This window comes from Rattus norvegicus, chromosome 15 (assembly GCF_036323735.1).
Source record: "Rattus norvegicus strain BN/NHsdMcwi chromosome 15, GRCr8, whole genome shotgun sequence".
Lineage (NCBI taxonomy): Eukaryota > Metazoa > Chordata > Mammalia > Rodentia > Muridae > Rattus > Rattus norvegicus.
Window position 1 is genome coordinate 100,736,222 of NC_086033.1, and position 17,173 is coordinate 100,753,394.

A 17,173-nucleotide genomic window follows, 5' to 3' on the forward strand; every position below is an offset into this window, starting at 1 on the left:
CCAACAGGCCCAATCAGGATGCATCTGTTTGAATCATGCTTTCAGTTTCCTAAGAGATAACAAGGAACTGAAGCCTGTGCTCTCTTGAATTCCTGGCTCAGCAAGACCATACTTAGAGGCTCCTGCCATACCTGTCTCTCACTTGTATTTATCTGGGCTTTTACCTGAGTGACTGCAGACTCTGGCCTAGACAGCCTTCCATGTGGGAGGCTATCAGTGTGCTCAGTGTGTATCACAGTGTAGCAATATGACTAGAAGTATAAATGATCCCTAATTCTTTTCCACTAGGGTAGGGCTAAACTTTGTGAAGGGATGTAAAAGAAGGTACCCTCAGAGCAGCCAGATTGCCAACAGCTCTTGCCTTTCTTATGCTCCATCTCGGGTACACTAAAGTCCCCAAAGATGAGGAAGCTCCATGTAGAAAGTGGTCTCTACTTTTTGGGAATGTAGTGTTTTCATGCTGGAATATGTGTACTCCTTCCACATGCTATAGATAAGTGTTCCAAAATTTAACTATCTCAAGTTAGTGTTATGCCTCAAGCACCGGGCCTTCCTTGCTGAACTTGTTTTGGGAACACTTAGCAGCTTCATTAAGAACATGGAAGGGCTGGAGAGATGGCTCAGCCGTTAAAGGCTAGGCTCACAACCAAATATATAAGAACATGGAATATATTCAGTGTAAACTCTTGAGACATAGAAGGGTGACGTTAAGGCGGATTTAAGAATTCAACCTACTTCTTCTTTCTCTAGAGCTTTTAGGTGTGCTGTTAGGATGCTGGTATGCGGTCTCTCCAATTTTGTTATGGAGGCACGTAGTACTGTGAACTTTCCTCTTAGTACTGCTTTCATGTGTCCCATAGGTTTGGGTATGCCATGCCCTTGTCTTCACTGAATTCTAGAAAGCCTTTTTTCTTTATTTCTACCCTGACCAAGTGATCATTAAAAAAAGAGTTGTTCAGTAGCAAGGACTACGTGGGCTTTCTGATTTTTTTCTGTTATTGTTGAAGTCCAGGAAGGGGTTTGGAGCCTCACAGGAAGGTCAACAGAGTCAACTAATCCTGGACGTCTGAGAGCTCTCAGAGACTGAGCTACCAACCAAAGAACATACCCTGGCTGGAATGGGGACCCGGGCACATACGTAGCAGATGTACAGCTCAGTCGCCCTGTGGGTCCCTCAACAACTGAGCACAGGCTCTCCCTAAAGCTGTAGCCTGACTGTGTTGTCCATGCCTCCAACAGGGCAGCCTTGTCTGGCCTCGGAGAGAGTGCACCTAATCTGGCAGAGACTTGATGCAGCAGGGTAGGGAGATACCCAGGTAGGGAGCCACACTCTCAGAGGAGAAGGAAAGTAGAGAGGTCTCTGTGTGGGAGGATCTGCAGTCAGGGAGAGCAACATTTGGTATATAAATTAATAAATTAATAATCAAATTCAAATTTAAAAAAAGGAATTCAACCTATTTGAATTTTTATGAACAAGTTGGAACCTAGTTTGTGGGACTTGGTAGAGCACGGGAATGTGAAGATCCTGATACAAAAACCATTGAGTCTCAAAATGGTGGTCACCAAGACCTAACTGAAGCATAGACACCTTGACTTTGAGCCTAGACACATGTACTCACTTGCTCACAGCAAGAAATCTGTCAGTAGAAACCAGTTCTTATTTTCTTCCTCACCTGATGATAAATGAATACTCATAAATAGTCTATTATATTTTATCCTTTGATTTCGTTTATCCTTTATTGAAAAAAAGAGATTGAGAGAATCTGTCCTATGTTTTAGGAAATGAAAAAGAAGCCATGGTTGAAATAGACAAAGATAATTGAACCCAATAATGTCAAGATACAGTTCTGGAAGTAGAGAAAATAATAATAAAATGTGTAAATGATCTGAAGTACTACCTAAGGCCTTTACACCGGATATCGTGAGAAAGCCTGATTTGGTTAATGGTGTGGAGGAAATGTGGACTGAAGATGTGGAGATCTGAGGGAAGACCATTTTAGAAACAGGGAACAGAATGTGCAGAGATGTTTAATCAAGAAAGCATCTGGTCCTAGTGGACAATTAACAGCTAAAAAGATGTCCTCTCACCAGGACTCAGAGCACTGGGTATCACCAAAGACCCAAGCCCTAGGTGTCCGTGCATCTCCACTAAGATGAGCTGCAGCTGGATCTGACTGGTGCAAGCTGGTTTCCTCTCGAAGTAGTCAATGTTGTCCCTTCCTCATGCATACTTACTTGCCTCTGCCCTGTCTTCCTTCCTCAGAGCCTTGCCTACAAGTAGCTGGGATACCTGTCCATCCTATGTTGTAGCCTTAGTCCCGCTTCAGTTCCATCTCTAAGGGACAGCACACATCCGGCTCCAATGTTCTCATGTGTCCTCCAGGTCACACATTTGCAGCTCTTTCGTGAAAAGCAAAAGCAAGTACTAATCGCAGTGCCAATGAACAGTCGCTCTCACACAGTAGGCAGCACGACACTCCGAGGCAAGTATGAGAGCATGCGTTAGCAATGTATACAAGGATGAAATTGGCGCCCAGTCATGGTTAGCCGAGCTAAAAGGGCAGCTCATTATTTGTGCCTATACTTATCTCCTTGGTATATATAAATGGCTGAGTGTGAAGATCTGTGTAGCAGGCCCTCCATTGGAGCCCTGCTGAAATCTTGTCACCTTCCCTTCCCATCATGACGTGTAGGTGGGCTAGATTTGGAAAGGAGATATTTTCATAAAGATATCGATATATTTTAAAAAATATGTGTATATTTAAATAACACTTAGATGGGGCTCATGCTTTTAGAAAGCGTTTCATCTATCCATGTCAATTTTGTGAAATGGTTTTCAATGTAAAACTATTTAAAACTTCTTTTTATAAAAGGCTTTTTGTCAAAAAGTGTGAAATATGATCAGCCTAAAACACAACCAGAATAGGAATAGAACTTCAGAAAGGACGCTTGCAACAATTTCAGAAAGAATATAGGCGGGAGGACCAAGACAATTCAGTGAAATTTTGCAAAGTTTTCCCCCAATGGAGAAAAAAAGAATCAGTGACTTAAAATGAGATGTAAAATTGTCATTCTTGCCAGAAAAAATAGATGCTGACATTTGAAAGCCATTACTTATCACCACGAATCCATTTGCTTCAAAGGACTCATTTCTAACCCAGTTAGATGGTCTTTGAGACCTACTTAGCAGTTTCAAGTTTTCAGGAAAAGGTTAAACACACTGTCCGTTGATGTAGATAGTGAGTCGAGTAAACACATTGAAAACCAGCGCAGCACTATGTGCTGCAATATTCAGACATTCTGGGATCTCTTTTTTTTTTTTTTTTTTTTTTTTTGGTTCTTTTTTTTTCGGAGCTGGGGACCGAACCCAGGGCCTTGCACTTCCTAGGTAAGCGCTCTACCACTGTGCTAAATCCCCACCTCCAGGGATCTCTTAAACCATCTGGAAATCCTCTTTCTTATTTTCTATCCCGCTGTGGCTCTTAGGAAAATAGGTATGCATGCATTTTTGGGCGAGCGTACTTATACTTGAAAATAAGATATAATAATAAAATGCTTCACTTTAATCTGAAAATACCAAGACTGTGCTTAACCCAGCCACTAAAATAATGCAATATGTAGACATAGATACTATTTTTTTTCTACGTCTTTATATTTCAGTTAGGTCAAAGGATCCAATTAAACTGAAATATCATATATTTTATCAAACTTAGAACAGATTGTCCTAACACTAGGTCAAGATAAAATAAGACATATCTTATACTGATTCTAAAATCGCAATGGGTTATTGCTTGATTCAGTTCCACTATATGCATATAAAAATTATGGTAATGGTAATGCAGTCATATGTATCTGTGGCCTTCATGTTTGCATGGAGAGAGAAAAAGCAACTAGAGAGTCCTAGGAACCTCCCCCAGTTTTCTTTTCATTTCTGGAATGAGGAGACAATTGTTACAACTTTGTCTCCTGTATCCTCTTCCTCTAACAATTAGCAGTGTGAAACCTGAAGCATAAAAACATACTACTTTGACCTCGGCTGTCTTGTGATCCTTGAATTTTCTTTTAACATACTTAAAAACTCATTTTGAGCTGAGTTGACCGTCACTGGGTACAATTTTCCTCACTGTTTAGATCACTGAAACCTGTTCACACAGAAGAACCCTGCTGCCTACAGGCCCAAGTATCATTGCTCATTGACACTGCAGTGTCTAGCCCACTGGACAGTGAGGTAAATAAGTCAGTTGGTACATAGGCAGCACACAGCACGATGTGTGGCCACAGGCAGCAGAGAAATTAAATTTAGTTGTCATAATCTTCCTTTCATGTCTACAATTAACTGGGCTGTTGGATGGTGGGATCGACTGCTTCCCTGATTGATTTCCATGGGGAACAATGTTAGTTTTTCAGTAGTCTCACAGGGCGCATGCCTTGTCATTCAGCATCGTCAAGTTGATCTTCACATCCAAACCGTGTCTGTACAATCCACAAGGCCTGAGGTGAGCTGGCTGGAAATCTGTGTGCTGGCTCTTGCTCTGCCCCAATGTCTGGCACAGTCCTGTGATTGGTATAATAAGTCAAAGATCACATTTGTGTCCTTTTTATGTGTCTGGAGGAGATCACTGAATATACATAGATGTTCAAGAAATATTTGTGCAATGCATCAAGCACTGATGTCCCCTCCCCTCATAAACTAAATTCTCTTTCCTAGAAGGGATTATATGTGATTTTTTTTTATTCCTGTGACAATATTTGTATTTTTCAAAAAATCAAAATTCCTTTATTTTATAGCCAAAAGTCATGAGTTTCAGTTTGGTCTCTAAATTAGAAAAAATGTTTTGTTCCTAGTAATCAATATTTTTTTGTAATCAGAAAGCCCAAACTAATTGCCTTTACCAGCAATTCCTGTGTTAATGTCTTTAGTATGTCAGCTTGGGGACATATTTAGAAATAGTTATTTAAACACTCAATTGAGTTAAACGCAGTTTATTGGAGTGGGCCTGACATGACTAGTGTTCACCTGAGACAAAAAGATAAGAACATAGGCACATGGAGACTGAATGCCATGTTATTATGGTATAGGGAGATCATATTCAAACCAAGACAGGAGCCTTCATAGAAACTTAACCTAATGTTGATCTGGGACTTGAACCTTCTGGAACCATTTTGTTTTTTTCTGTCACCAAGTCTATGATATTTTAGTAGTGACACTAGAGGCTACCATAGGTACTACTCAAACATTAACCCCGAGTGAATATATTCCAGTGTTTTCTACAAAGCTCTTACTTAACTCTCTGGTTTGACAGAGCCCTGCAGTTACCTTTTGTTTTAGATAATGAATTTTTGTCTTTTCAAACTGATTTTTAATCTCTAGGATATATCATTCTGTATCTGAATATCTTCTCTCTCTCTCTCTCTCTCTCTCTCTCTCTCACACACACACACACACACACACACACACACACACATACACACACACAGAGAGAGAGAGAGAGAGAGAGAGAGAGAGAGAGAGAGAGAGAGAGAGAGAGCAGGAAATGAAAGAGCAGACTCAGAAATGAAAGAAGGGAAAAAACAGGTTCTGCTTTGCAGTCCTTTGAGGATTTAAATTCATGTTTTGAAATTGTTCAGCTGATTCTGTTGCTAATTTCTTTACTATTAGAGCAGAATTGCATCTCAGGAAGTCTTTAATCAGGACTTGGGAATGAAGAGTTGAAAGAACCCATAATTTCAAATTACTAAGCACATGTTTCTCTCCGCTTCCTCCTGATACACAACAAGAGTTTCTAAATGATGATGAAAGTTGCCCTTTGTTCCGATAACTTTCACGTACAATGTGGCCCGACTTCCTCATCATGATCCAGGAACTTCATAATTTATCCTACCTTTCCCGAGACTGGCTTTCTCTGTCAAATTTGAACTCATTGTCTTTCACTGGGCTCCATTTTCAGATCTGGAGAGGTTTTTTTTAGCGTGAAATCTTTATATGTTGGTAGCTAAACTGAAGTTTGCAAATTCCTGTCTTGCTGAATTATCTCTGTCCGAGGAGATAGCACTGTCCTGTCGTCAGTTCATCATGACCTGTCCAAGATCCATGAGATACCAGGCTGGTTAAGGAGAACCACTAAACATTTAAATACCAGGCTTAGCTGACTAGAACGCTAACCAACAGAAGATTGTGCGTGTATGTGAACGGTAAAGCAAAACAGCACAGCACAGAATAACACTAAAATTTAGTGACTAGTGATAAGAACGAGCTCACATTTTATTTCTTTTTCATTAAGCGTTCAGCTCTTTTTGGAATCTATGTTCATCAAGGAAAGGTGCTTGCCCCCTGGAGGCCAGAGTGTAGTTTGTTGGAGTTGGGTCTCTCCTCTCATCATGTAGGTCTCTGAGATTGAACTCTAGTCCTCAGGTTCAGCTGACCAACAACTTCCTCCTGCTTCTGTGTGTGACCGATCCACTGAGCTCAATTACAGTTTCTAACCAAAGCGTGGTTAGGGGGGTTTAATGCCTGGATGTAGTATGGTAGTAGGATTATCTCCCATCGCATTAAAGCTCAGAGAGACAGAAAACACAGGAAGAAGGAAAAAGGAAAAAAATGGCAACTTCATAAAGAAATCTAATCTTTCCCTCATTTTCTCAGTAAAGTTTATTTTTACACTCAGACAGTACCATACAGTCTGTTGCAGTCACATGACGTGAAAACATGAGAGTTTTTCTTTTTATAGTAGAGGAAGGAAAAAGATGTTAAACGGTGTGCATACAACTACCCAGAGTCTGAGGTACAGGGACAAAGCAAAAGATGATGTGTGCCCCACACAGAGAGCTGCCCAGCAGCTGTAGTACAGCAGTGAGTCTCCCCAATGACAAGTGATTTTTAAAACATCCATTACATACTTTGAATAACTTTTAATACCCATTTTTAAAAGCTGGACTTTAGGATGCTTGTTATTTCAAACATTGTCTCAGGTCCTTACCCAGAAAAATGCATGACTGGTTTTGGTTCGTTGTGTGAGTGTCTGTTGTGTGAGTGACTGCTCAGACGTGTACCCTTTGCTCATTAGAGCCATGCTCAGAGAAACCAGGTGGTCTGTATCACATCAAAGACGTCCCACAGTGAGATCTGCCCAGTGGAGGTCTTCCTGGCACGTCGCAGTGAGAACCTCTGTGAGCACGTTAGTTCCCTGACAATATCACAGGCACAGAAGAGAACACATCTTTTCATTGTTATCTCCCGCTCCCTGCACCTGACACATTACCTCTCTCCTATGGACTAGCTGCAGGACTCTCAGAGCCTGGCTGTTTTAGTCCCTCCATGCACAGGAAGGAGCATGCCCTTTCTGTGTAGTCTCATGACTCCTATTCTTCCTCAGTGACTAACCTACCAGTCAGTAAATTCAAGGACTCCTTCAACCAACAGACCAAAGCTTTGACTCCACATCCCATAGTTCTGGAAGCACAGAGAGAGAAAGAGCATATACTTGCATACTGACACTCTCAGGATGGACAAATGGATTCTCTCTCTTTGGTGAAGCTGGCCTACCAGGACGGTCAATGCAGAAGCTACAGTAGTACAGCCAGGTTATTTCCATTTCAGAGGGCTACAGAATGTTTTTAAGTTATGAAAACAATATAAGGTGCATATTAAAATGGTAAGGGATACATATCCAATAAATTGGACTTTAAGGGCAAGGGATACTTTTTCTATCCATTGTGGCAAGGCAGTGTTTCTCTGACTAAGGTGGGAACTATGCCTAACAAAATATGAACAAGCATGTCACCAATAGACATGCTAAAATGGAAAGACAGTACCTTCTGGAGCTCAGTCAAGGGCAAACAACAAAACAAAACAAAAATCAAAGGAAATTAACAACAACAATATTCCTACAGGAAACTGCAGAATGTTAAAGAGGGTACATAGTCTTTCCCAAAGAATTCCCAAACTTGTCACCCAGAACCATGTAGTCAACTGTGAAACTATACACACAACTGACATTACATAGACTTGGAGGGTTTATTTAAACACACATACACACACACACACACACACACACACACACACAAAATTAAAGAAATATAGGACAAGAATTTGAGTTTGAAAAAGACCATAGCATACATAGGAAATCTTAAAAGAAGTAAAAGGAAGGAGAAGGTAATGTAATTTTATTTTAAATAAAATAAAATAAATATTTTATTTTCTGACAATAATAACAGATTCCTTTAAAATTATAAGCAAGATTGTGTTTTTATTGTGTTGTGTACTCACGATCCTTCCGGGCATGTGATCATTTAAAGGTAGCTAACTGGAGAACGGCCATGCTTGCTCCTTTTAAAGCTGGCCACTCTTCTCCATTGTGTTTTCATGACCACCTTCCCTCTCTGTCCCAGCATCACGGTATTAAGACAGAAACATTTTAGATTCATCTTCAAGAAGATAAAAGAGAATAAGTTGGTGAGCCTTTCCCTGAGCATCCATGAGCGTTCTTGAAGTCAAATTCACTTCTTTATTTAACTGGATGGAGTCAGGACAGAAGGAAATGTCAGTGGTCAAGAAAACCATACCAATGTCTTCTAAAGCAAAGACTTCTGTTTTCTACTAACCTTTCCAATTCCAGGCAGGGCTGTTATCTCTCCACTGCTTACGTGCATGGTTTATTCACATTTGTGGTGTGCTGGTGCATTCTGGACTTACTGGATTGGAATGCTACTATATGTGGCATATCTTACAGTTTCTTTGACTCAATGGCATACTCTTTCAGCCCCACTAGCTCCTTGAAATTGCATTAAAGTATTTGCTGCCTGTCAGAGGCTGACTAGTGAGGGAGAGTTAGGTAACTATTGGTCTCTTGCCAGGAAGTTTTGCCAGCTCCATTCACATAAACTGTGTGTAATAAGCTCTGTGGCATCTCCCTTGTTGCTTTCCTTTGTATTTTGTTGAAAGGGGATTTATCATCTCAGGTAACATATGTAACATGTTTCTCTGTTTTCAAATATTATGACCATCCACAGAAACCCTGGATCAAAATATGGGGAAGGTTTGTTTCTTCGAAAACTGCTTCAGTATTGACATCTTCTGTGGCAACTATTATGGAATTCTTCGTAGACAGTCTGTTTATGAATGAATCATTGTACAAGACTTTGTACTGAAGCGTGCTAAAACCCAGCCCATTGTGTCATCTAAGAACTCGAATCTAAGCCCTAATGCCCAGGAAGAATGAGCTGATTATGCAGAAAGAACAGTCTCTTGAAATAATATGGAGACAACACGACCTCCATGTGTGGCTGTCATATATGGAACTACAAGTGGGACATTCCAAAGGTGCCCAGCTTGCTTAAGTCATTTGTCGCGTTTATGCTACACGGATAGTCAGCTTTAGCAAATCAGAGCCTTCCAAGTTCAAAGTTTGCTTAATATTTCAAAAAGAAAAGTCAATAATAAAGTCAACATGTAACCTTCATACCCAGTGTAGAAATATAATGTCACATTTCAGTGTTACAATGCCTCTGAGTTTGAGTTTTATGTTCTTATCACAGTGGTGTTAAATTGCACTGGAATCGTCAAGTAGAGGAACAAAACGTGCATAGCGTTTAGAGATGTGACATCTGGTGATATGTGACTCCCTTAGGGGTGAAATAAGTACCTGAGATGTAATTCTCCTCTAAGCTTTCAAACATGCACAGTGGTTCAGGGTAGGTTAATTAATGAAAGTGTTCAGAGTTAGAGCAAATAGATCAGATTCTTAGGTCCATATACGTATTAAACCCATTTTGACAAAAGCAACACTGTTTCAGTTGTGGTTATTTTTTTTTAAGATGAAAGCTATATCTTTATTTAGTTTGTTCTTTCCCTATTTTGAAAATGCACTCTAAATGTCTGGACGTCATGGTTCAAAAACCAAAGTCATCAGCCACCGTTGAACAAGCGGTGATTCTTCTCCCTCACTGGCACCTGCAAGTCTTCCCAAGGCTTGCTTTCCCCTGTCCGCTAACAGCTCTACCCCCACTGTGCCTCACCCTTCCAGGCATCTCAGTCTTTATCACTGAGGGAAAAATGAGTAAGAACTGCAGTTGCCATTGATTAAAGCTGACAACATTATTTTAACCATATACAAAAGTCAACAGCGGCAAGTTGTACTTTGAGAGCTGGCTATTTAATGAGCAGCCGCAAAAGAGGTGTAAAGTTCATTTATATTTATTACAGCGTGTCACAGTTGTTGGTTACTAATGATGTAAATTTCATTTTACTAAGAAGAATGCTACTTATCTCCAATGTGCTTGCATAATGGCAAAATAATATATGTGTTTGTATCAGAGTGTCCCTTCACTTAAACCAAGTCTGCTTTGTTTCTTCATGGAGCTAAATCTCAAGTGGGAACCATTCCATTGTGGGAAACAATGTTCACAGAAACAAAACAAACAGCGCAATCTGTCACCAGGGGACTGCATTCAGTTTGGAAAATATAAACATTGAAAGATAAAAATTTAATCTAATACAAGTATTAAATAATGAAATCAAAGATAGGTATATAGAGTAAAATTTGGGCACTGGCAACATTTTGCAACCAGTGTCCAGAGAAGACCACTTTAGAGGAGATATTGGACCCAGAGCACAGACCGACAGAAGGATAAAGCAGTGGTGCAGAGCGGGGGCGTGGCGGACATGTTTCCGGACTTTTCAGAACAGCTGTGGGTGGGGTGGTCGGGGGATTAAGGGAAGGAAGATAAGTAAACCCTTATGGAGCATGGGAAGGTCATGCAGAGTTTCGTAGATGAACGATGTTCTGAGGTGCTCCTGTATGAGAGACGGAATATCACAGTAGAGCTTTCAACAAACCACATGTCCTTATGGGATTCTTCTTGATGATGGTCTCAGAGCTCAGCTCAAACAGAACAGACTTAAGACAGCTAGGAGACTGTTAAAAGAGTCCAGATGAGAGAAGGTGGCAGCTTGGACCAGCATGGGCTCTTAGCAGGACTCAAAGTGGTTGAGGTTTATATGTAGATAAAACGGGAGGGACATATTGTTTGGCAATTTCATTTGCCAGTGTGAGAAGAGAAAAGGAATCAACTTTATATTGAAATAAAGTTCAGAGCTTTCCCACATTTTTCGGATAGCAAAACATGAATAAATAATCTTTCAAAAGGAAACCTCATATAGGCAGGGGCTTCTTAATCCCACGGGGGTTATAAGTAGAACTCACAGATTCTAAAGTCTGGAGTAGGCTTAATTTCATCCTCACATTTAAAAATTTATCATCACCCATAATTATATTCGTAGCATTCTTCCCAACTTAGTTTATATATGTATGCACATCACGGTACATTTGGTACTGGTGTCTCAAAATGTCATTTACATTCGTGACTACTTCCTAATAATGATTGGCAATTAGGTCTACTGCCAGGCCTTATTATTTAAGGTAATGTAAAGCTTATCTAACATAATGACACACACGTCATAAATTCAATCCCACATAATTCATTTCTTTGGAATACTCTGTGCTTTACTTTAGGCAATTTTACACATTATGATGATAAAAGCATTTAAGATTTGAGGGAATTGTAGAAAGAGTTCATGATACAAAAGCATTGAGGCTTTACTCTTAGCTCTGTTGTCTACCCTTGGAAGTATACCAATGGTCCTTCTCAAGAGTGATATGACTTTTAATGTAGGCATAGTTTGTTGTGGGCCTACTCTGTGTTGAGTCATCATCCACATTAATTCGCCTACCAAACACGTAAGTCATGGGTTATCCCCACCTTTTGTCAAAAGACAATGATGCTTAGAACAAATAACTAACTTCCCCAAAGTCAAATGCCTTATAATAGAGGCTCAAATTCAAATGAGCTTCCTAACTGTACCTCTTAACCACAAAGTCTCTAGCATCTCACCCCAAAAGGCTCGATACTATACACAGAACAGCACATAGATTCTTCTCAAAAGAAGTGGAGGTGGAGGCATGAGAAGCACATAGAATAAAATCAGCAAAGGAAACCTTAGCCGCTCCCCAACCCATCTTAGCAGAGATTCCTCCTCCTTTTCCTGAGGCCATACACTCAGGTGCTATAAAGCATTTGGACCATTCCCTGTCTAACAGGAGTCAGAGCTGGAGAAATGGCCAGCATGTCCTGTGACCTGGATTCAGTCCCCGGTGCTACAGAATCAGAGCCAAACGAACAGGGAAAACCATGTAGATCTATGAATATTACCAACACGGTTTATACAACCACACAAATAGCAAACTACCTTGATAAGAAAGCTAGGATTTGAGCCTGTGCCTCACTCAGTGTAAGCATGTATCCTTCTATTGACGCATACTCCAAGCCCAGACGCCCTTTCTACAAAGACTATTATCTCTTTCCACCGCACTTGAAACACTACCTCCACACATTCCCTTACAACCATATTTCTCAGTGATCAGGTGGCCTCCTAATCTTCGGGAATGTGAACAAAGCAATGATCAGATCAGGTCACTCATTGATTAAGAGTCCCCGTGTATTGTGTATTAGATTACCAAAGTGCCAACTGAGGGCACCTCGTTGAGGTTGTCTCGGTTTGATGTATAGTCAAATGTTTATGGATGCTTCCTGAGCAATTCTGAGCAGCATTCTCTTGCAGAAATGCCTTTTGATTTTCTGTGAAATAAGCATAGGTGATAATTTTTACTACATGCAGGTTACTTTTAGAAAACTTGAATAGCGGACCAAATATTAAATGTAAAGCCATTGTTTCTGTCTTCTTGTCCTGGGGTCAGACCTTTCAACTCATCAAACAGGTTTCTCATCTCAAAATCAAACCATCGTATTTGTGAATAGTTGGCTCCTGACTGATAAGTGATAGCCACAGGGCAACTTGGAAGCCCCCCTTTCCCTTTAATGGGTTAGCATTCTTTTTCTTAATTTGATAAGAGATAACACTGTTCAGATCCTAAAGAACTTGAGCAACATATCATGATATTATTTAGTAAACAAGTGACATAATCTTATATAATCTTATTATTTTACAAATATAATAATATATCCACGTGAATGATTTAATATTGATGACAGGAGCGATACCTTGGTGAATATTCCAATAAACTTTTTTCAACGTGTGTGTGTGTGTGTGTGTGTGTGTGTGTGCACATGTGTTGGCATGTACATGAGTGCATAGGACAACTTCAGGTATCTGTCTTTCTCTTCCACCTTTCTTTGAGACAGGATCTCTTTGTGGTTTCCTGATACGTATTTCAGGCTAGCTGTCCTGGAGTCTAGGTGTAATTCTCCTGTCTTTTATGTATTTATCTTTTGAGGTAAATTAGGAGTAGGTAGACTTACACAGCTGATGTCTGCCTTTTTATATGTTTTCTGGAGTCCCCAAATCAGGATATCTGGCTCCCAAGCCCTCAGTGTTACACTGAGCCACCACACGTAAGCTCATCTGTATGTGTGTGCGCTGAGACTGAGGTGGTGTGATAGAGGCGAATGGCGTGGTGTGGCAGCTGACAACGTGCGGCTGCAGGATTTAAGTTAGGACAAAGAGGGAGGCCCATTCCATCGGAAGGTATCCTTTGCTAGGGGAGACTGGTGGTAGCCTTGTGCCATGCTTCAATGTAGCGCTGGCTTCTGCTTTACTGTACTGTGAGGAAGGCTCCACCAGTGACAGAGTTCTAGGGAAGCTGTTTTCTTGCCCCGAAGAAGAAGCTCAACACCTGTTTTCACTTGATCTTCAAGCCCCATTCAAGGTTAAAATGAGCTTTCATTACAACAGTGAAAAACGTCAGAGAATGAATGTAGGATGTAAATCAGTAAGAACTATTTTAATCATGGAACCATGAATGAATCTTGTATTTGTGTTTTTAGCAATGACTGTCTTTGGCCTATATTCATGTAGCATGTTTCTCTTGAACTTACTATTCAACCATGAATGAGTGAGCCTCCGGTCCAACACTTGGTACAGAGGTATAGTTTACCATTACGGTCCTGCAGCCAAATCTGTCTCGTCTCTAAGCTTTCAAATATTGCCTCTATCACTGTGGGGTGGAGGTTTAATTGGGAAATGTTTCCCTTTAACTCTCTGATGGGTTCCAGCTGAACAAAACTTCAATTGAAAACTGATGGATTGACCCAAAAAATGTACACATATTTTTTTACATCTATGTGGAAGACATGAATGTAAAGTAAAGACACAGAGTTGGCAAAACAGAGAGGATTATAGCATCCAATGATAAAGAATAGCAATGGCGAAAACTAACTAGATTTTTTGTTCACTGTAAACAATAACGTTTTCCTTGTTCTGATTCAGAAAAAGGCCTTTTTCAGACAAGAGAACTCATGTCTCTGGCAATAAACATGCCTGCTTCCTGGTACACAGTTACCCATTTCTCCTTTCCAAGGAGTGTTAACTCAAACCACCTTCGCGACCAAATCTGCATGTTCCCTTACTGTCCAGGCTCAAGTCTCCACACCCAGCTTCTTCACTTCAAAGCTGCGCGTGCCCATGGCTGTCACAGAACCCAACAGCCTGCTAATGCTTCATGGACACCTTGGGGCTTGTCACTGAATACAATGTATCAGTCTTTTGGCCCAGTCCCAATGGCTTGTTGAGCTCACTACTTCAAAAAAACAGGTCCTAATGATCGGAATGTGCTGGTTCTGAGGTAACTGATCACTTTGTGCTCTGGAATCCTATCGGCTTGCAAACATGGAGTACTTTGCTCTAAGTACGTGGTCCAACTCATCTCCCCCCACTGAAGTCTGCCTCCCACTTTATAGCCTGTCGGTCTGCTAACATCATTCCACACTGTCTATTCTTGAAGCGTATTTATTTCATTACCAAGGGAAGTTTATACCATCTGTGCTGTTAGAGATTAGACTTCTTCCAGATATATTTTTAAATACTGAGTAAGGTCATTCTCAATATTTACAATGATGAGATCTTCTGTCACAAATGTCTAATTTTCCCTGAAGCCCCTTCTTTGCCCTAAAAGAAATAATCATAAAGGGGTATCTGTAGGACAGCATCATAAGAAGGAGTTAAAATAGTCAGCATGGATTCTGCTTAAATAACTTATATTTGAATGTTACATAAAAGCCATAATGCAGAAAGAGTAATTTATGCTTTAAGTAAGGTTAATGGAATAGGAAAATATTTGCTGGAATTTCGTCCAATAAATAAGCAGATTATAACTAGGCAAGCAGGTGAATTACAGGATATTCTCTAAGTCTCTCTATGAAGAGAAATGAAATGGAATGCAACACTTAGGAAAAACAACAGTTAGGATCAGCCAGAGAGATGAGACAGTGGGGTTTATGGTTCCCCTTCTCCTGACTGTCCATGGAGATTACTGTTGTAATTTGGAGTAAGTCAATAAGTAATTGGTAGCCTCAAACATTATGTTTAGTCTCTGCTTTCTTCCTCCCAAATTAAGGAGTTTGGTGGAACTTAGGGAACGCAGCCATACTTCCTGACCCTTCAGGTTAAGCACCCAGTGGAAATTCTTTCTGAATCCCAGAGACTTGGCTGGAGAACAGTTCAAAGCAAGACAGACAAACAATGGCTGCAAGACAGGGTCACAGCAGGAGTGGCTGGAAGGACAAGAATTGCAAAGTTCAGAGGGAGGCTGGAGGAACTGAGCCTCCCTTTGAGGAGTGTGGGTGTTGGTGAGCTCTGGAGTTGAGCCCGTGGGTAAGCCCAGGGAAAAGAGTGTCCTTGGAATGCTGCTGGAATTCTTCTTGCCCTTTCTTCATGATCCCTTAGGACTGAAGTATGCTGTGCATCTCCTGTTTCTTGGCGCTCTGTTTTTGATGATGGCTTTAATCTTTTAAATAGACACAGAAGCATAAAAACTGTTTTCTAAGACTTTTATTGGGAGCGCTGGAGGTGGATTCTGAAATAAAGGCTACATAGCTGGCTATGCACAGAATGGCTTGCCCCTAAAAGAGCCATCTTCCTGTTCTGAGAGGATCCATTCTTTTGGGGGAGAGAAAGCTGGTGAATATTTTAAGAACCTGAGCTGTGCTCATTCCTAGGTTGCCATGCCTGCACAGAGCCTGTTGAGGCAAGAATGACTCCTTGTGCATTCGCTTTAACCCCTTCTTGCTCTGCCATGCTTTCAAATGCCAGGCCTCTCATGCAGCAGTCTTCACTGTCTGAGGAAAGGAACAAGGCCAGTCACAGGTGTCTGTTTACATCATAGAAGGCATCAGTTGTTTCTTCCTTCAGAGGGCCTCTGGATTTGCAGTTCATGGGTGGGAAGTAAATAATGGTGTGTTTTATTTCAAATTGGTCAAAATGGCACCTAAAGCCTCAGTTCAAGACAGGTCTTTGCTGGTACAACCATTCTGGAAATCAGTCTGGAGGTTCCTCAGAAAATTGGACATTGAACTGCCTGAGGATCCAGCTATACCTCTCTTGGGTATATACCCAAAAGACACCCCAACATATAAAAAAGACATGTGCTCCACTATGTTCATCGCAGCCTTATTTATAATAGCCAGAAGCTGGAAAGAACCCAGATGCCCTTCAACAGAGGAATGGATACAGAAAATGTGGTACATCTACACAATGGAATATTACTCAGCTATCAAAAACAACGGCTTTATGAAATTTGTAGGCAAATGGTTGGAACTGGAAAATATCATCCTGAGTGAGCTAACCCAATCACAGAAAGACATACATGGTATGCACTCACTGATAAGTGGCTATTAGCCCAAATGCTTGAATTACCCTAGATGCCTAGAACAAATGAAACTCAAGACGGATGATCAAAATGTGAATGCTTCACTCCTTCTCTAAAAGGGGAACAAGAATACCCTTGGCAGGGAAGGGAGAGGCAAAGATTAAAACAGAGACTGAAGGAACTCCCATTCAGAGCCTGCCCCACATGTGGCCCATACATATACAGCCACCCAATTAGACAAGATGGATGAAGCAAAGAAGTGCAGACCGACAGGAGCCGGATGTAGATCGCTCCTGAGAGACACAGCCAGAATACAGCAAATACAGAGGCGAATGCCAGCAGCAAACCACTGAACTGAGAATGGGACCCCCGTTGAAGGAATCAGAGAAAGAACTGGAAGAGCTTGAAGGGGCTCGAGACCCCATATGTACAACAATGCCAAGCAACCAGAGCTTCCAGGGACTAAGCCACTACCTAAAGACTATACATGGACTGACCCTGGACTCTGACCCCAT

The 17,173-nt window shown here is 40.9% G+C and overlaps 1 protein-coding gene and 1 long non-coding RNA gene across 3 annotated transcripts in view; one reads left to right on the forward strand and one right to left on the reverse strand.

Moving 5' to 3' along the window:
• The window catches only part of Gpc6 (glypican 6), a 997,624-nt gene that overhangs the window by 298,807 nt on the left and 681,644 nt on the right, over positions 1 to 17,173 (forward strand). The window lies entirely within an intron of this gene.
• Positions 3,630 to 17,173, reverse strand: part of LOC134482018 (uncharacterized) — a 61,948-nt gene continuing 48,404 nt past the window's right edge. Inside the window, exon 3 of the long non-coding RNA XR_010058046.1 lies at positions 3,630 to 4,555. This is a non-coding gene — a long non-coding RNA (uncharacterized LOC134482018). The remainder of the gene's footprint in view (positions 4,556 to 17,173) is intronic.